Consider the following 20668-nt stretch of genomic DNA (forward strand, 5'->3'; position numbering starts at 1 on the left):
GTTCTCTTAAGAGAACTTAAAAATCCCAAACCAAACACCCTCAGTTTTATATGCAAAAAAAAAAGAAGTCCAAAACTCAAACATCAGACAACTGTCAATATTACCCAGTAAGATGAATCTCTTTTATATAGTGCTCTCTTTAACACAGAACATATCTTATGAGACATTATTTCTCTCTCATCCTTTAAAGATCTTTATCCCATGCATTGCCTAACAGCAATTTTTAAATTTAGTCTTATAATATTCTTAAATGAAAAAAAAAAGAATGTATTTCAGATGTGTTCCTTTCCAAGAAGGGAATATGTAGATGCTTACAAAGCTCAAATGTAAGTATTCCTTTAAGGACCATCTTCCTTGGTTTCCCTAGCACAATCAGAAATATACTTTGTGAATACTCATTTTGACTACAAGAATTCTATGCTTCTGATACATAACCAGTCTAACATTGTTCTTTAATAGCCTACCAAGGCATACCAGCACAACAACAGCTGCTTTCTGTCGTCCAGGAAAAGTTTAATTACCAAGCTTATTAAACCAAAAGTTAAACTGAGGCTCTGCATTTGGATGAGCTGATTCTGAAGCAGTTCTACAAGCAGTACACCAGTTAACAGGTGACATTCCTGGCAGACACCTCCTAAATGTCTGCTTGTAGGAGAGAAATGGAGTACAACATGACACTTAGCAGACTCAGAAAACCCCTGAAGTCCTTCTCAAAGTGTTCAGTATGACCAAACCTGGACTCGGGGAAAAGTGTAATAAACACTTTGTGCTGCAATCAGTCCACCTCAACCAACAGAGCCAGCAAGTCATCATTCACATAGAAGTTGTGCTGCTGCACACTGAACAGTCAAATGCAAAAGGACTATGCCAATATTTATCAGTATAACACACACAGGCTGCAGGACATTTACAAGTAAAGCAATACAATGTAAAAACAAAAATCAGGTTTGTAGCACGTCTCTAGTGATACCAGTATGTGAGGCATTCAGAATGGGGATGTCTCTGCTTTAAAGAATACACACCTGCAGCCAGATTCTGGAACGAACTTTAATTTTTTAAAATTATGTGTACAAGGCCAGTGCAACAATCCTAACTATGCAGTTGCTTAATCAGCAGTGTAGAACTGGTGCTATGCAGACTCCTTTCACCTCCATAACACAGATGACAAAAGATAAAACATGAGGTATATGGATCCAAGATGCAAGGCAAGGTGAGCACAGCAGAACTAAACACATTTCTGTCTTCCCTATGTTATCAAAGCACATTTTTCTGCTATGTAGTTTCAATCAGATAGCCTCTTCCCCTATTTTTGCTGAACTCATATTTCAAACTGAAGCATACTATTGAAACTAAGACCTTAATTTACCTGTCATTTCTTTTCCTTACCATTTACTTTGTGTCTCCTATCTGGAACAACATATGAATTCAATTCTAATTCTAAGCCCTTGTGCCAACTCTTTTTTTTTTTAAAGCTGATCATATTTCACTAACACAACCACATCTGAATATAAGATCCACAAGAAAAGCACACACACATCCTTATAAAAAAACGGAATAGATTTCTAATCATATTCAGCTTCGTAAGAAGTATCAGGGCAAAAGTTTCATGATAAACATCTAAACTTCTATGAATAAAATGAAGTAGCTACTTTCATTTTTCTTCCCAAAGAAATTCAGTCAATTTCTATAAACTCACATATGGAAGTTACTTTACTCTATGGTTCTGAAGCATCTTTAAATATAAAACAGGAGAACACAGTGCAGTGATACATCAAAACCTGCTTTTCCCATACCACAAAGCACAGTCTTACCGTTTTAATTTCCGCAGTCTCTGTGTTTATGCTTCCTGAACTGCATTTTGACATCATGATATCAGCTTGTAGAGTAATCACATAATTTGTAAGCCTTGACTCTTAAAAAAAAAAAAACAAAAAAAAACAGGAGCAAAAACCCATGAACTATAAAAATTATTTGAAAAGGGAACTACAACAGCAAGATTAATTGTGGTAATTCAGTTGCTTAAAAACATTTATATGTGTTAAGCCTACAACACAACTTGCTGACAGAAACAAACCATTTAGGTTCACTCTGAACATGAATTATTTCAGTTTACTATCAGAACCTAAAATTTAAAAGATATTTTAGTTTAAATGTGCACATACTTCCCCAGTCCTATTTCCAGGTTACTTTCATTAATTAGTAGTCCATGTGGGAAATACATGAGTAGAGCGCTTGATATAATTTTGTTATGGTTTGTATAACTGTATTGCTTTTTCCACTCACGTGTATTTGAGTTAAGACATTAACAAGAAAAAAAAAAAAAAAAATCAGAGTTCAAGCTTCTTTGAACTATTTCAATTTAAAACTGCAAGAAATACAGTCAACTCACGAAAAAGCAACACCCATTTCTCTCAACATACACCAGTCCTTTTACTAAAAGAAAAAATACTGTACACTTAAGATGGTGATTTAACCATAAAAGTAAAATTCAGGAATATATAAATTCATGACAGCGAATTTCTAGATACATTAGCCAAATACAGGTATTATATATTTATACTGAACATATTATAAATATACACACATACATAAAACTATAACTTAAAAGTTAAAATACCGTATTTCAGCAGATCTAGAGTGTTGTTAAAGCTATAAAAAAAAATTACACAATACATACACCTAAAAGTGTGAGTTTTGCCAGACCTAAAAAGAGACTGTGAAGTCAAATTTTTTTAAATCAATACTGAAAACTTAACCACAAAATGGATCTTGATGAAAATTTCTCCTCCAATCAATTCCATAAAGTTAACAAAGAGGACACTCCCAAGATTAGTTCAGTATGTTCATTTTTACCTCAAACGCTGATGCTGAGCTTTTCCAGAGTCTCCAATCCTGTAATTTTGTTTCACCCTAGGTAACCTAAAAGGTAACATAAAGAGAGAGCATTTTACCATGAACTGCCATTAAAATCAACGGTGCCATGTGGTAGTCTGCTTTCTTGCGTTTTAAAATTTAGCTCTGAAGCAAGAGCACATGGTCCCTCAAAAATCTAACTATCGTATGTCCCTTTATGGCTAGGGATACAGTCAGTGTCTGAAAGATCAGCCTTAAGTGCTCGGGAGATATTTGCATGTTTTGTTTTATCTGCTGAAGTAATGGCTAGCTAAGGCCAACTAGATTCACAGCTTTTCTCCCCTGTGCTCCATGTATGTTTCACCTAACAGAGTAGGGAAATCCAGAAGAAAATCATTATTCAACACATTTAAGAGAGATCTGAAAGAATGTATGTTTTTCCAGAAAACAAAGTAAACAGTTATTATTTTATTTTACAGGAATACAAAAGGAATGCAGCACAGAAAATCTGATGGGTACTGCATTCATGTACAAAATAGACTGACAAAAAATTAATTCCCTGGGCTTCATTTAAAATTTGTGTTTGCAGCATACATAAATATATCCTTTATTTTCAGCACAAAATACAGCAAATTGCTTCTAAGATGTAGTAAGTAGAACTTAGATTTATTACAGCGTGTTCCTGTCATGTCTAGGTTATTCATTTATTCACTGCCTCTAAACAAGAACCAGTATGGTTCAACAAGAACCAGTATATGGTTTTCTGGTTCAATTCCATTGAACCAAAAAATAACCTAACAAGAGAAAACTGCCACATTCACGATAAAAATATAGAAATATGCTCCTGTCTCTATATATTTGCAAGAAAAGCTGAAGGGAACAACGCAGCATTTGGATACCCCAGCAAAAAGCAAACACAAACAGAAAGAAAGGTTCAACCCTTGTCAGTAAAGCTACTGCCGCATGTGTGGCTTAACAGAGCAAATTTACTTTACTGCCAAATCGCAGATGGCAAACACAAAGCACAGAGACCAGCAGGTAAGATCTGAGAACCAAAGAAAAATATAAATCTAATTCTCCACCAGCACAACCGCTTCCTTCCGCACACGGAAGCCAGAAGACCTGGGCTAGAATCAATCGATCGGCGGGCAGGAATTACAGTAGGCCGTTTGAATGCCAACCTAAAACCAGACAGGCCACATTCCTGAGATGCAGTCAAGGTCTAGCACAAAACAGCAGCGTCCATCACATTAGCATCTAAATGGCGCTGGTGCACCCACTCAGACAAAGCCTGGTGCGATCCTTCCCCGGCGGGCCACGGGCACCTGCCCCTGGCGCTGCCCGGCGCTGAACATCCCCCATGCTCCAGCCACAGCCGCCAAAATACTTTATACCACATAAGAAAAAAAAAAAAGTTTTATTTTGCTCTATAGTTTCTGAGGGTCTTGTTAAAAACAAGCAAAAAAAGACAAAAAGGAAAAATTAGCGACATTTTAGAAACCTAATTTTTAGGAATGTCAATGTCTCCTATGAAACAGCAAGGCTCCCCCTTTTTTTAAAGTCACCTTTTCTTTTAAGAGCTCAACAGTCACGTATTTTACCAACAGGTAGAAGGAAAGAGTTCTAAGGTAAGCAGACACTCCTCCGAAACACACCACAAACACAATAAATACTCAAATCATTACCAAAAAAAAAAAAAAAATCAGCTCCTATAAAGACATCAGGAGAAGCATCCAAGAAGTGACACAGCAGGCACTTCAGCAAATCTCCAGCGCTCTAGAAATCTGCAAGCAACCACAAGCTACTTATGCAAATCTCAGCCAAGATCTTCAATATCTTGGCTATTTGCTACTGAAACACAACTAATGCAAAAACCAAGTATCCAAATAGATCAGAGAATACAGAATATATCAACAGGTTTTATTTTTATTTTGTGGGTTTGTAATTCAGTCCCTGAAAATAATCACATTCATATGATACCTAACTTGCTATTAAAAAAGGATGGTCAGAAAAAGGTTAACTGAAATTTACAGTACAACACTTGCTGTCACAGTCTAAGCAACAGGCTGAACCTGAAAGACTATCAATGTTCTTGCTCTTCAACATCTTTGACGATTTGAAATTAAATAGCTAGTCCCTAGAGCAATTAAATCATTCTTCAAACTGTTAACAACTTGAAAATGAAGTTATTTTGTAGTAAGTTCTATGCAACTAGACTCTTACAATCACTTGACTTATTTAGTGAACAATCTTTAGGCAAATACAACTGAATTCCAGCACGAGCAACGTCCTGCATGATCTTTAGGGGGTGAGGTAAAAACTGCATTTATGGTTGGGAAGAAAAAGTACATCTGGGCTAGCAACCTGCCTCTACGATCACAGCTGGCTGCAGATGCTAAGGGCAGAGGCAAGGGGTGACTACAGAACAGGACGTATCTTTTTCTTTTTGTTACTCCAGCAACTTAATACTTCAACTAGTTTTCTTTGGTTTATTATGGCACAAATAATAATGTTACATCAGAAACCATAGTACAGACTCCCTACTGCCTCAGATTAATTTGAAAGCAAAACACTTTGACATCTAAGGACCTAAGCCTTCATGAAAGTCAGGAAAAAAAACTACACTCAGGACACACAGCTCTCTAAACATAAAAATATCTGAACCATACAAACACTCCGAAACACATTTATAACTTTTAACAGCAATTAGAATTAAATTATGCCACATATTTCAGGGTTTTTTGCTGTACAGGAAAATTGCAGGTCCATGTGTAGATTCTAATTTATGGGTAACTATAATATCAGTATCACAGGTAGGGATAACTAACCATATCTGTGAATTTATTTATCATTTGGTCATTTACTTGGCTACCAAATTATTTACTTGTGATGCTTTAGTTAATTTAAAGGTTATGTTCAAGCTTTTCAGGCACTTATGGCTTTCTACAGGACGGCAATTAAGCAGACATTAGAGCAGGGCATTCTCTCTTCCCCAATTTGGGGGCAAGCTGTGAGGCAAGTACAGTTCCAAAGCATTAATTATTCTTGCTTTGGATAAGTAAAAGCAGCAGCTGCCCTCTGAATATAACCCCATGTGGAGACTTCAATCCCATTATTTGCATAAACATAAACCCTTTCTCTGCATGGGGCTGAAAGTCAAGCTCCTGGAAACATGGGTATTCAACAGCTCACAGTTGTCACTGTGCCACAACATCCAAAATTACTAAGTTCCCTACATTACAAAAGGCTTTCTCTGAAGTCAGTAATTGTATGATGCAAGGCCAGCAGACATTTGGATTGTAAATCAAGCTCTAAAACTTCTACCAAATCTAAAATGAGAGTTCACATCTACTGCAGTCAGCCATATCAAGAACCAGCGTTCAAATTCTAGCCCAAATTTCAAAAAAAAAAAAAAAAAAAAAAAAAAAACAAAACAAAAAAAAGTATTCATCATCAATGGCAAATCAAACCAACTCTTTCTAGTGCAACCTTAAAATGTGTACTATATGTTGGTTAGCACATTATTTACTCCAGATTTTATGCTTTTTTGTTTTTAATTTCATCCGACAAAAGACTTCTCACCAGTTCACTACTTGTCTTCACATGGCCTTTTCCTGAAAGGAACTTGTGGGCACACTACTGGAATTTTCTTTAATGTGAAGCTGGGATGAAGTCAGTATTAAATTCATAAAAATATGCAGTACAAAGAAACTTTCTTCTTCCCAAATTTAGAAGACATTCAAAGCTCCTCAGCTGTCACAGAATTCACCAGAGGAGAGAAAAAACCCCACAACAATCAAAAATGATACTTGATTTTATTTTATTGAAGTAAAATCTGTGAATAACTTCCAAGACATTTCCATAGGCCCACTAGGTCGTTCTTTTTTTGTTTCGTTTTTTGTTTGCCTGTTGTTGGGTTTGTCTTTCTTTTGGAATATATAAGAATATGTAAAGGTGAAGATGCTACCCAGGTTGAGTCAACACCCCTGGAGGTGTTCAACGAAATGTGTAGATGTGGCACTTAGGGATATAGTTTTGTGTGGACTGGGCAGTCTTACATTGACAGCTGGATTTTAGGGGTCTTTTCCCTAAATCATATGGAATTCTACAATCCTATGAAAATGCTCTGTGGCAAACCAAGGGTGTTGCAAGGGCTCTCACACAAGATATGAGGAGAAAAAATGTGCATCATGTAAAATGATCTGACTTAATTCCAAAGTGGAGAAGATATAGTTATTTCCCTCCTCTATGTAAATACATGTGCTTAGACTAGAACATGAGCATTCTTACACATACTTTACAGTTAAACTAACATGAGACTTCAGCAGCTCTTACCAATTAACAACTTTTATCTTTTAATGCAATCTTTATTTCTCAATATTGTCCAATAAAGCAAACATCTGCACACTGTCTGGGGTTCAAAAGTGGTGAGAAGCCATAAATATTACATTTTACCAGTATAATGCTTCAAGCCTCATGTAGCAATTTCCTACCACAGGTTATCTGTAGCACTGTTGACCTTCCAAAACAACTGACACAATACTGAATCAAAAATATTCAACAATTTACATGGCAAAAAGGTAGTGGCAGAAGAGCTGAAGTCCTTATTTAAGGTGAAGTGGTAAAAAATACCTCTGAGAGTAAGACATGTTTGTTCTGTGTACTGTCAGTCCTGAGCTATTGGTGGGAAAAACTGGAACAATTTGTACAGACTTGAGGACTTCCTCTTATGCTAAGTAAATCCAAAGGTTTTTATCTTCAATTAAAGCTTATTTTTTAATAGATGCCTTAAATCAAATTCTTAGGTTTAGGAGTAAATATGGAATCCCAACTGAATTTGAAAAACATAAATATTTAAGATCCACAAAACGTAATGTGGACAGCTTCTTTTCCCCAATATGTGGGGTCATAGGCATCTAAATATTGACTGAGAAGCTTTATCTTTTCTTTCCTTCTTTGAAAGCTTTTCATATTATGATCAACCATGACAGCTGGAACAAGGTCAAACATACTTCACTGCTAACAGAGGAGGTGATTTAACCAGTTAGTTCATAAAGGTCCCCTAGCTTCAATCCTGGTGCAACAAAGCACCTCTAAACTTTGCAGTGCAGAGATCCAAATCAGAAAACAGACCCATTCCTGATTCATCCATCAATCTTGCACAGTAGAACAAATTCAAGATTAAAAAGAATAAATTGAGATAAAATAGGTATCCTTGAGAGAGTTCTCTGAATGCATATTGATAGACATCTTCCCCTTATGCCAAATGTACATTACAGTTCAGTGCAGTATTAATCCAATTTTCCATATTAGATCTGCTATAACATATAGTGATGGATACTCTTAACTATGTGGGTTAAAAAAATGTATGTAAGTTGTCCCTCCTTGTTGAATGCTAACAAAAACTTTAAAACCTGAAATAAGTTGCTTTGATACAACAATCATTAAAAAAAAAAAAAAAAAAAAAAAAAAAGGTGGGGCGGCATGAAGGTGGAGGTAACTTTTTACCTCTCATTTTCCAGAATGGAGTGACAGCTATTCCTGTATATATACAAAAGCATTCCCAGATATGCAAATGACAGCATTGTTCCAGACATTAAAGAAGTTGTAAATACTGGATATAGTATTTACTGAATACTCATTTAATGATTATAGAGGCAATTTAGAAGGAAATAGAAATTAAATTACTGTTAATTCCATTTTTTATATTATTATCTAAAACTACTCAGGCCTGAGAAATAATGTTTTCAAGGAGATAAATCCCTGTAAATGGTGCAACTCAGGGTTTCTGACAAGGGTTCTGGAAACAATATAACTAAGTTAACATTGTAGTAAACCTGTCAATTAACTCTTCTGCTAAGCACAATTCAGAATTAATATATTCCTAAATGTGTTTCAATTCCAGTCCCTGTTTATATTATTCACTCAATATTACATTAAAAAAGACACACATATGTACAGGACCCTAGTCCACAGCCATCAGCTGAAGAGAGTTCCTTTCCCCTGTAATATTAACAGACAGTCCTGTAATTCAGTCAGTTGTGAACTGCATTTTCAGAGCAGAACACAAACATAAAAGTTTGAATAGAGACTCCTGTCTAAAAACAACACTGCAGATTTTGCTTTATTCAGGATTACTGGCTCCACAAATCCTGGTTATCAAAAAACAGAAAATACAAAGCAAAAGAAATTCCTTCCTGTTCTTACCACATTAGTTGTAGTTTGCACCGATGCTTCCAAACCACCAATTATTATGCCTGGTATCATCTACTTAGATGTACAGTGGCTTGATTGCAGCAACATTAAGTAGCCAACATCAAGCAACTATGAGCAAAAACTGAGGTGTTTTCCTAATTTAATAGTTCTCAATTTTCAGAAAAAAATGCAGCCACATTCTGTGAGGCTGACTGGCAGCTGCACTGGCAGAGCCTGGACTACCTCCCCTTCGTGCTGTTGCTGTGCTCAGCTTCTACCTGGGATATAGTAAGACCTACCAGAAGAATACAGTAACAGCCTGGCAGGTACATTCCTGGTGACAAGGAATGGCCTGGAAAGGACAGAAGAATGAGATAAGCAGTAGAACACATCTCCTCCATTCTAAATGGGGGAAACGAAACTCAAATTCACATATAATCTCTCACAGTTATCACTGCATCACTCCTCCAGTCTGGACAGCTCTGCACATGCATAAATTCTTTCACTTATTGATGAGTACTGCATTAAAAGCACTTTCTTAGCCTCATTTATTCTCCCATTACCCTGCAGATGACCAATTCCAGCAGGTCAGACTATGTTTCTCCAGAGGTCAATCAAACCCAGACTCTCTGAAGACATCCATGAAGCAGCACAGAAGTGAAGGGCAGCTGTAATGAACACACAGTCAGACTGGCCGGATCAGAAGCACTGGGAGCATGCAAGCGACTAAGAACTCAACCTAGTTATGAGGGAATTAAAGGAAAGGTGCAAGTTTCTAGAAGCAAACCAAAAAAGACATGAATGCAATCAAAGATTTAGAAAAGCAGAGATATTTCAGATTTTAAAAAAAGAAAAAACAAACTAAGAACTCCCAAACCTTACTAAAAGTTTTCATATACCAAATAATTTATTTTATCAACAAGCAATAATCAAGCATTTTAAAGTTAATTACTCCACCATTAACACGCCAATACAGCAAGTCCAATTAAATTAGAGGCATTAACATCCCTAATTCTGACGTATAGTGGTAAACATCACAGATTTATACTAGGAAAGCTTACATCTAGGATTATTACAAAATTACCGTATTAGTTGGGAACTTATATTGTTTTTATAGTTTTCCTTAGAAACTACTGCATCGATATTGATAGCATTTAGGCTGATTCACAACACGGGCATCTGACTAATTAGAAGAATAGCATCACAGCCATCAACACTGCAGTAATCACACCATTATCCTTATTAATTCTTATACTGAATTATGTAGAACAACTTTCCCCTGAATGCAATGGTGTATTTGGAAAGAATTTATAACTCAATTAATGCAAATATATTACATTTATAATAATAAAAGTTGAAATTATTCAGAATAAATATTTAAATACAAGTGACTTTCAATTTCATTGACTAATCATTTGCTTTCATCAGCTAATGAGCAGCTTATTTGAGAAGGCATACACAGATGCATTAAGATGCCTAAAGAGGCAGATAATTGATGACTTCCAGAATGACTTAAACAGATTACATGCCTAACTTTCAATGGAGATTTCCCTCTTCTTCCTCAACACTGCTTTCTCAACCCTGAACACGAAGTCTCTCACTTCTCTTTAACTAATGATTTTAAGAAATGAACCTTTTCATAAGTTCCTAATTTGCAATTCAAGCTACTTCAAATACATACTAAGACTGGTGAAAAACCCACCAAATCACTAAAGCAAAGAAAACCCCAAAACCCAACACACAGGCCTCTAAGATTTGTAATAGGAAAGTAGTTTTGAAATAAAAATCATCACCTTTTGACCTTGCTGCACAGACGAGATGTTACAGAAACTGAGACTAATCAACTAAAGCAATTAAGTATATTGAAAAGGAAGAGTGCCTTAAATCCTTATGAGCAAGCTGTCACTGAGAAGAGTGACCTTATTACTCCTCTTTTAGTAGGATTAAGCACGTGGCATGTGCAGAGGTTTTACATCCCATCATTTTACCAGATTGGTATTTCATTTGAACTTTCTCAAACATGCTTATAAAAACCTGTAGCTGGTTGTACAGTCAAATTTTTCTAAAACAATCAGAGAAGAAATAAATTCCTGACATAAAAAAAGCACAGGAAAGATTCTTTTCATTTTATCACTTTTTTTTTCATTTTCACTCAGCACCAAGACAAAACTCTGTATAACAAAAGCTTCCTGGTCACAGCTTACCACACATTTATTACAGCATGTTTCCACACCCAAAGCATCACTCTTACCCTCTCTTCCATCTAACTGCTGCTCCCACAACTGTTTCCAAGTCATCTGTGGCCACAGCTGAGTCAGACCATAACAGAATGAAAGAATCACACAGAATAAATTGTTTCTTAGATGAATTAGTCTTGTTAATTCATTCTACCATAGAACTTCAGAAATGCTTCCTCCAATGATGCTTAACAACAAATACCAGGACCTGGGGGGAAAAAGTTTGGGTTTTTTTCTAGGCAGAAATGCCATCTAAAATGCATGTCAAACTAGAGCCCAAGACACAGCCTATGCTCCTCGGGTGCCTAACAGGAAAAAAAAGTTTGCTGTTTTGAGTAGCACCTCTGTGATCATGTACCCCCCTAATTAGAATGCCAATTTTTATTTTTTAAAATAATCTAAAGTTTTCTGATTTTGTCTTTTTAATTAACCCTCTTGACAATATCATAATATTAATTGAAAATAATCCTGGCCTTAAGCATTGGCTACTACTTCATATGAAAATTACACATATACTGAAACAATATTCCTGAAGTACGCCAGTAAACTAAAATCTGTAAACGTTGTTTACCTTTTAAATCCAACAGGATATAATAATTAAGCCCACACACCCCTAGTTCTACTGGTTCTACTTTGAAGGCAACTTTATGGACTGTGGAAAAAAACAAACAAGAAAGTTTTCCTGATTTGCAAAGCAACCCATCACTCTCAACTACTCTAACTTGTTACTTTTGAACTTCCCACATAATTATGTAGATAATTCTGCTCTGGATAGCGTGGAGTCCTAAAGCCCTGATTTCAAGTGAGTGATTACAAATCTCTACAAGGTTCATGGTAAACAATCTAGAGAGTTGTGTGGTTCTGTTTGGGGACTACGATGGTTGGCTTTAGGGGCTTTATTTGTTTCTTTTGAATTAGGACAATGATTTCCCCTTCCCCCACTGAAATGGAAACACTGAGCTTTGAAGAGTGTTTAAAGCTAATAAATTATACCCGAGATCTTGAACATATCATTTAAAAAAAAAAGAATCTCACCCCATCACTTTCATAAGAATGGAAAACTGGACAGAGGAAAGTATTCATTTTTAATAAAATTAATAACATGATTTTACTAAGTTATTAAGTCATTGATTTGTATCTAATTGTATTAGTGTCTCTTGGAAGATACACTGGCAACATCTGAGGCAAAAAGGAAAATAAGTCCTAGAATTTTAAGTAGTTTCTTGTACAGATTCCTAACTACGGAATCACAACTACAAATTACCACTAGGTAAAAATGAGAGGTTTTAAACTAGGCATAACTTCAGATGTGACTTTTCCAAGTTAGTAGCTAGTCTAAGTGTTCCATCTTGATTACTGCGCTCATTATAGTTACTTTTATTAAAAAGCTGTTCATATCTCAGAATAGTACTTGCTAAATAAGTGTTGTTAAATCCAATTGTTTTATAATTTAATTTTCATAGCATAATTTTCCTCTCACTTTGTTCCTATACTGGATTTACCACAGCTGATTTTTATACACAAACCCACAAAACTATTGTCATAACACACTTGTTTATAACAGCAGCTATTAACAGTAAGTGAGAAAGTAGAGTCGAGAAAAACATGGTACAATTATTTCAATTAATTGGTGAGAATAATAGTTTGAGATTAGTTTTCAAGAGACTGTAGATGCAAACTGATGACAACCTAGTGTTCAATGAAGGAACCCCACTGTCACTGCTCCTTCCCTTCTCTAACAGCTTTGACTGCCTGATTTTCTGGGAGGAAAACAGTTCAGGACAATATAACCAAGTGGTATTTTTTTCCTTGGCCTAGGCAAGTTTTCTACTGGCTCAGCAAGCTGAATTAAGTAGTTGATATGGATCAGAGGAGTATTAGAGCTGCCATGAGGAGGAGGTAGTCATCCACTTTGACAGCCACTTGAACACCTTCATTACAGAAAACAAGGAAATTGGATTCAACAGGTTTTTGACTGTGCAATTTAAAATCAGACACCAGCTTCTCTTCTCTACTGCCAACTGCTGCTGAATTGTGTTACACTAAGAGCAATAAAAATTCCAAACCCAAAACTTCTTCCTGTGTAATCCAAAATTATTTAAATGGTGCCAGAGGAAACACCTAGAGGCAGGAGACTGCAGTAAGGGGATGAACGATAAAAGGTTTTAACAACTCCTAATAGCTGGCAATGTATACATTAGTAGCATAGTACTCCAAATGCCTGGCAGAAACCAGCACCTGCTTCATCATTATGACCTAAAATCGTCCAATAATTCCTTACAGACCCTCATCAGCTGAGATAAAAACCAGTCAATAGACAGTTTACATGAATCATGAATTCTGTCACTAAAAACTCATCCTGTATTCAGTTTAGGCAACATATAGTCATTAGAAAACCATTCTCCAGACAACTTACTATTAATCAAGGACGCTTTAACTTAACTTCAACATAGCACAGCATTAACTATGCAAGGATTACAACATGGAAAATTGCTCATCTCCTGGAAGCTGATCATACGTCTTTCAAAGACCCAGGGAGCTCATAAATGTCTTTGGCATTCTTCCAATCCTTTTTTCAATTAAATACTTGAAGATAAAAATGCATTACTTTCCTAAAACCTACACACTTTCTCCTCCAGAGCTTCATCACCCATCATGCCTCAAACCCACTGCTTTCAAATCGCTCAGTAGGTGGCATAGCCACACTTCTGTAGTGGAATATTTAATTAACTCTGAGCCTTCGTGACTGATTGCACAGTAAACAAATCAACTTATCTATTTGCTATATAAACCTATGGATATAATGGGTATACGTTTCTGGAAATACCTGGATATATTTTTATTTTTGGATTTATAATCTTTGAAAGTACACAGACAGTTTCTTGTTGCCCTATCACTTACAGCTTGCTGTCTTTCTTCAGTGTCAGTGAAATACTGAGGCTAATGCTGATAGAGTTCAATATTCTTTAGAATCAATGAAGAAAGGAAAAACTTTCCTCACATGCTTTTTTTTTTACAAGTTGTAAAAAATTGTGAGGCAGTCCATGACACCTTGCTGGCAGTAACTGTAAAAATAATGAAAAAGATACAAAGATAATCCCATGGCTCTCAGTAACAAGCTTCTGTCACTTCCCCCTTACAGTCTCTGCCATTCATGCTGACTCTGTTTATTAAACTGGTAGAAAACATTCATATTCCAATTTTCCTCTTACTTTGTTTCACACAAACAGGAAAGTATAAGCAGCAAGAAGAACAAATTACAAAAACACACATAATCAAAAAACACACAGCAGAAACAGAGGTTTAAATGTGTGCTTGTTCAGGGCATTTTTGTTTTAAGAAGCAGTATGCTTTTTTATGCTCATTATCTATCTCCACTAGTAATTTAGTTTCTGCAGTCTTGGAGGTCATTGAGATAGCACTACGTTAGACAGCAAGAGCCATGAAAAATTATCTTCAGTAGCTGGGGGGAAGAGAGAAGCACAGATTTTTTTCACCGAAACAAATTTTAACAGAGGTCATATCCCTTCTTAACAACTTTATGTAGCAACTTGACAATACGGGCATTTAACTTTAGTTGAAAGATGGTAAAGGTTATGGGTCACTAAAGAAAATTGACCAGACTTTTGCTTGTATTGTAAGCACTTTATGTCTTCTTCCAAAAACAAAAGCATAGTAGCCACTGACCATGAAGATATAGCAAAGCACGACTTTGCTTGCTCAGAAATACACAGTTTCAGTGAGGAATTAAAAGTCATGCTTAAGACTGATCCCAGACACTAATATCCTGAATAAAGAAGATATACTATCAATTAATATAATTAATTCATAAAACCCCACTTAATAAGTCAGATTAAATACATTTAAATGTTTTAAGGCATGCAGAATATAAATATCTGGAAAATGTCTTTTATTTATGCACTTGAAAGTTAAAAGAGGAGGTGAAAACAAAAATACCTGAATTAACTTGCCAAAACTTAGCGAAGTTAGGTCTTCTAAGGTTCGAGTGCTGTCTGGGATTCAGATCACCTCTAAAAGATTTTACTACAAACTACAAGGCAACTTCACCTTTAGATATTAATTTCTGCTTGAACAAAAAAATATAGAGCGGAAATATCATAGAAGGCCAGTAACAGTTCAAAGAAAGCTGTAAGAAACCTGGTCTAGATCAGAAACAAAGCAGACTTTGCAAACGAAAGAGAAACATGAATTGCAAAGGTAGCCAGCCCAGACATGCTTGCACAGCCTAATCACCTCAATGGAATCAAACAAATTAACTTTTAAAAGCAAAATGTATTTACCTCACTTCCTAAGGAAAGGAGACTTATGCAATCAATGGGCAAGTCTAAAACTCCAATTCAGCTTTCAAAAATAAAATTCCTGAATTCTTATATTTAAGACCAGTTTCTTTACTGCCACCCAGCTGCTTACTAGCATCTCAGCTGAGGAAAAGGCTGCTACATGGCCCGACAAATTATCAAGAATCAGAATCCAAAAGAGGAGACAGGCACCAGAAATCAGGTTTTAATAACTAACAATAAGGAGTTGGTTCAAAAAAGCATTTGGGGTCGGGGTTTTTTTATGTTTGCGTATGCATTTGCACAAATGAAAAAAACTCAAGGATACTGATATTTAAAACAAACAAAAAAATCCCAAGGCCAGCTAAAAGAGTCCCAAATGACCACCTCTGTTTCCAGCAATCAATCCTTCAAGTCAGTAGCCACCCTGCTGCTTCTCAGATCTCTCACGCTCATTTAATGAGCCCAAAGGAATTAATCCTTTACGAAGAATAACAGAATATTTAAAACATGGGCAGAAACTGATCCTGCCAGCTTACATGATGGAAGCACTGAGTCACTGGCAGAAAGAGAAGAAAGCACAGCAAACCAAGATTTTCTACTACCATTAGCAAAGATCAAGAGAGAACTCTTTTGATTTTTTTGTCTTGGTAAGAAGGAACTGACTAGAAACACCCATGCCAACCAAAACACAAATCACAGGCTGACAAGTGTATTGCACTTCAAGGAAGGACCACAACAAGAAGTACTGAAGTCTCTTGGATCCAGGAGTATTTTCAACAGGAGAAAGTGGAAAATATTGCCCTTTCTTCTCTTTTGCAACAGAGTACAGCCTTTCAACAACTCCAGCTGTGCAATAATGCAAGTAAATTCCTTGACACGAGTTTCAGTTCTCTGCTTCTTGACTATATGGTTTTGAAGGTAACAAATAGAATGGAAAACTGATTTAACTAATGCAGTCTGCAATACAGAGCAGAAATAACAAGGGAATTCCAAATATATTGCTCAGCTCGCAGACTTGAAAAATCATGTTACTAGATAAGTATGCAAGAATTATCAAAACCAAGAGTTTACCTAATATAATAACTTGGCACACATTAAAATGGGCACTACTTTGTTCTCTAGATTAAGTCTTCTAGAATGTTTATTTTAGTCACAGTCCTAAAGCCTCCATACCCCCAGTCAATACAGTTTAAACACCAAAACTTGAAATGTCAATGAAAACTGCAACTTCAGCTAAAAAAATTAACTTTTAGTTTTTATTATATATCAGGTTTCTTCTCTTCTGGTTTATCACAATACATATGGTACTCACAAAAGGCTAAAGGATGAAAAAATAGATGTCAGGAAGGTGTAAAGCAAAATCATGCTTTCTGATCTACTCCAACTGTTCTTAGCCTTCAGGATACAACATTCTAAAAGCACATTCCAAACATTTTATAGAAGCTCCTGTTCTACACAACACCATAATTATACTTTTATCTGATTTAAAAGTAGCACTTTCTAAAAATATCTAAATAAATAAAACCAAACTTCTGCTATCAGTCTGAAGAAATTACTTGAACACATGAAGGTGATGGGATACAGATGGCCAGTGGTTGGTTACAGTCAGGCACTGGGGCATAGGAGCCACCTTGCTGTTCTGCTAACAACCTATCACACTCAGCATACTCCCTGGTTTGTATTGCCTACATGAGAGGGAAAAAGATCAGAGAGAATTGTGGACAACAGAACAACCTATCTCAGAATGTTCTGAAGTTCTACCGGCTGCCTGATAGTGATGCCTTTTCACTGGCCCTGAAGGCATGAGCCAGACACAGGTGATTAAAAGGGGTTACCTTTACAAGGGTCCTTATGCTGCACAACACGCTGGACGAAAAACGTTGAAGATGCACAAGTAACATAAAGCAGATACAATTTATACGTTTAGAAATTAGCATAACCTACAAGAATCCCCAATTAGAGACACAGGTGATGAGGCAATTCCCCCCTGGTTCTACACTTTTCCGAAATTTCCCCCAGGATAACAACTAAACTCTGTTCATGAAAATGTGTCTCGAGAAGTCATTTTGACCACAGTTCCCAGAGGACCTAACCTGGGACCCTCAGGGCTTGGAGCTGCTGGAGAATTTCTTTTGTCTTTCTGTCCAATGGACAATGCTACAAATACAAAAATAGGCTACAGAGCTACAAATAAATATGTAAAGACTATAGAAAATATATAAAAGCAAAAAAGGCAAAACCCAATTTGGTATAAATCAATCAACCTATGCCCCAAAATAAAAAACCTGTCTGTAGTCTTAGCACTTCCTGTAAAGCTCATTGTCCCTAAAGCCCTAGAATCCTATTCAAAATCTTCCTGAATTCTTGCTCTCACTTTTATTCAAGTAAGTAGAGCTTATCTAAAGAGAACTCAAATTATTTCAGCTCTTTTGTCCATTTTGCTAAGTAACTCCTCGCTCTTTTAGGAATGCATGTATTTTTATTCGGTTTTGCCAGTAATTTGCATCCAGTAGAGATAAATGCACATTTAGTCAGCTCATACTGAAAGCCAGCATGGGTCAAGCAGAGATACTCAGACTCTGAGCACCTGTGCTGAAGCAAATCCACACACTTCGCTGAAAAAGGGGCAAAGTACTTCACATATTTTTGAGGTAAAAAAGGAGAAACATCTACGGGCTACATAAAAAACCCCATGATAATACATCTGGTTTTGAACTGCAGATTCAGTTTAGATTTTTTTTTTCATTTGTATGCTACAGATGATCAAAGCATTTTTAAAAAGAAAGAAAAACATTAGTGTAATATAACAGACATAACAGCTTGTTTGGCTACCAGTAACCAGTGGAGCTGCCTAACTGCAGGGCAGGCAGAAGTACCTTCCACGGACCAGTCACCTTGGTGTCTACCAAGACTGAAAAGATACTCTGGTTTTTAGAGCCTTGGATGAATTTCACTACAAATTAATTGTTTCAACTGTCTGGTAAACTTCTGGCATTCCCAACAGACTGAAGCACCATGTCTGTCAGTTACACACAGTGTAAAGGAGTATCACATTTGTGTTCAGTCCGTAGGATACAGCAATCCTTCAAAAAGAGGAGAAACAAGCAAACAATCAACACTTCCCTCTTCTACTTTCCTCATGACTCTTTGTGATGTTTGTTATCCCTTCAGTGGGATGTCCTTCCTCATGTCAAAAGCCCCAGTCAATTTTCCATGTACACTTCTCTTAGCCTAATACAACCTTTCTAAAGTAGAAGAGGGATAAAGAGAAAATACCCAAACTGCATTTAATATTAAACATATGGACTGAGAACAGATTTATACAATCACATATTGATGTCACTGCCTTCTCAATTAATTGTTAATTCTCATATTAAGCGCTTTGTGGTTGCCAAGTAATGACCTGCCACTTTCACAGAACTGTATTATCAGGATGCTTTGAAGAACAGCAGTTGCTAATTCAGGGTAAACACTTCTGAATAAATATATACATATTTTTAACCCTACCAATTAATAAAGTAACAATCCAATTAATAAACATGTAAAAAAAGCACCTTCCAGCTGAAAACTGCTAGTAGCATCTTCAAATCTCACGGACCGTAGTGTGGAGATAGACAATAAGAAAGATTCTCTTAAGAGAGGAACTTAGGAAAATAGTTATGAAATTAATTTCAGTTAGTGTCTGTATGAACTTGCTAAAACAAGCACCACCACCACCTACGGAACATGCACGTGCAGTCAGCATTTCAACAGAGCATCTACAGTGGCTTATTTAAAGAAAACACGTAAAACACAGTGAAACGAGGCAAACTGACTGTCTGCAAATTAACTGTTTTGATTACCACGTTTAGAGAAAAGAAAACCAAAGACAATCTTCCAGCCTACACACTTTCACCACTTGAGACGACCACCTAACTTGAAGACCAAAATCTTAACACTAACAATACTCAAAGCTGATCTGAAGTGCCAAACATCCTCTGGACTGTTAGCGGTTCACTGAGATTCACTATTCACTTTGAGAGCCACTTTCATTAAACACTAATTTCTGGTTAAGCATAATGCACACAAAAAAAAAAAACTTTTTTTTTGGTCAGATATCAATATCACCCCCCATTTTCTACTCATGCGGGCTACATCTATATTACCTAACAGAGCAACAAAGTCCTGTCCAAAAATATATGCCTTGCAACCTTTCACTTTTCAACGCACATTCACACAGCACAAGGTCTGCCTTAATCACGCTGCCTTCATTTACCCTGGAAAAAGACGGAAAGGAAGCAAAGAAGAGCCAAGGCATTCTTATATCGCCTTTAACATCAGCACCGCTGAGTTTAAACTCCTTCCCTACTCGCCACTGCTCTCCCCGGACACGGCGGGAGGGCCCCAGGGCCCCGGGGGCGCCGCTCACAGACAAAGCCGAGCGGGGCCGCAGCGCGGCCCAGCCGTGCGGGCCCGCGGGCGCCGGGGCAGCTGCCCAGGCCGATGCGGGGCGGCGGGGCAGCACTGCCCGGGCCCCGGGAGGGAGGGACGGGCTGCCGCCATCCCACCGCGCTGGCGGCGGCGCCGGGCCGCGGGAGCTGCGGCCAGCGGGCGCGACACACCCGCGCTCGGCCGCCATGCAGCTCCCGGCGCGCCATCTCCTACCTGCTCGGACCGGACCCAGCCCGGCGCTTCCCCCTACTACAGGCCGCGTCTCATTGTGCTCCCGCCGCCGCCATTTCCCCGCCGCCGCCGCCTCAGTCCCCGCAGCTGTCAGGTCCTTCCATTCACCTGGGCCCGGGACGGCCTCCCCCTCCCTCCCTTGCTCCTGCGCTACGGCCGGCGCTACGCAAACGGAGCGCCGCCCCCGCCCCTCCCGCCCGTACCAACGGGGGCCGCCCAGCGCCCGCGGCGCAACCCCGCTCCGAGAATTCCGCCCTACGCAGTCCGCACGCTCCGCATCCCCCCACGCTATGAGAGGAAGCAGGAGATTGGCGGCCGCGGCCGGGTAAAAGGTGAAAGGTTCGCCAGACGGCCAATGGGACGGCGGGATACAGCGGCTGCCGGAGAGGCTCCGGGCGCGCACGTGCGTGCGCGCGCGCT

General features: G+C 37.8%; 1 protein-coding gene across 2 annotated transcripts in view; it reads right to left on the reverse strand.

Moving 5' to 3' along the window:
- Positions 1 to 20531, reverse strand: part of DICER1 (dicer 1, ribonuclease III) — a 66606-nt gene extending 46075 nt beyond the window's left edge. Inside the window, exons 1-3 of one of the 2 annotated variants that reach the window (XM_041476225.1) lie at positions 20452 to 20531; positions 2854 to 2919; positions 1812 to 1912 (exon numbers count right to left, since the gene is read on the reverse strand). The gene's annotated coding sequence lies outside the window, so the exon portion shown is untranslated. Of the gene's footprint in view, positions 1 to 1811; positions 1913 to 2853; positions 2920 to 20230; positions 20432 to 20451 lie in introns of those variants that run through there. The other variant, XM_041476224.1, reaches the window with a different exon arrangement.
- Positions 20532 to 20668: the final 137 nt, after the last annotated feature.

The sequence above is a fragment of the Pyrgilauda ruficollis genome, unplaced genomic scaffold (genome assembly GCF_017590135.1).
Source record: "Pyrgilauda ruficollis isolate IOZ18807 unplaced genomic scaffold, ASM1759013v1 scaffold38, whole genome shotgun sequence".
Classification (NCBI taxonomy): Eukaryota; Metazoa; Chordata; class Aves; order Passeriformes; family Passeridae; genus Pyrgilauda; species Pyrgilauda ruficollis.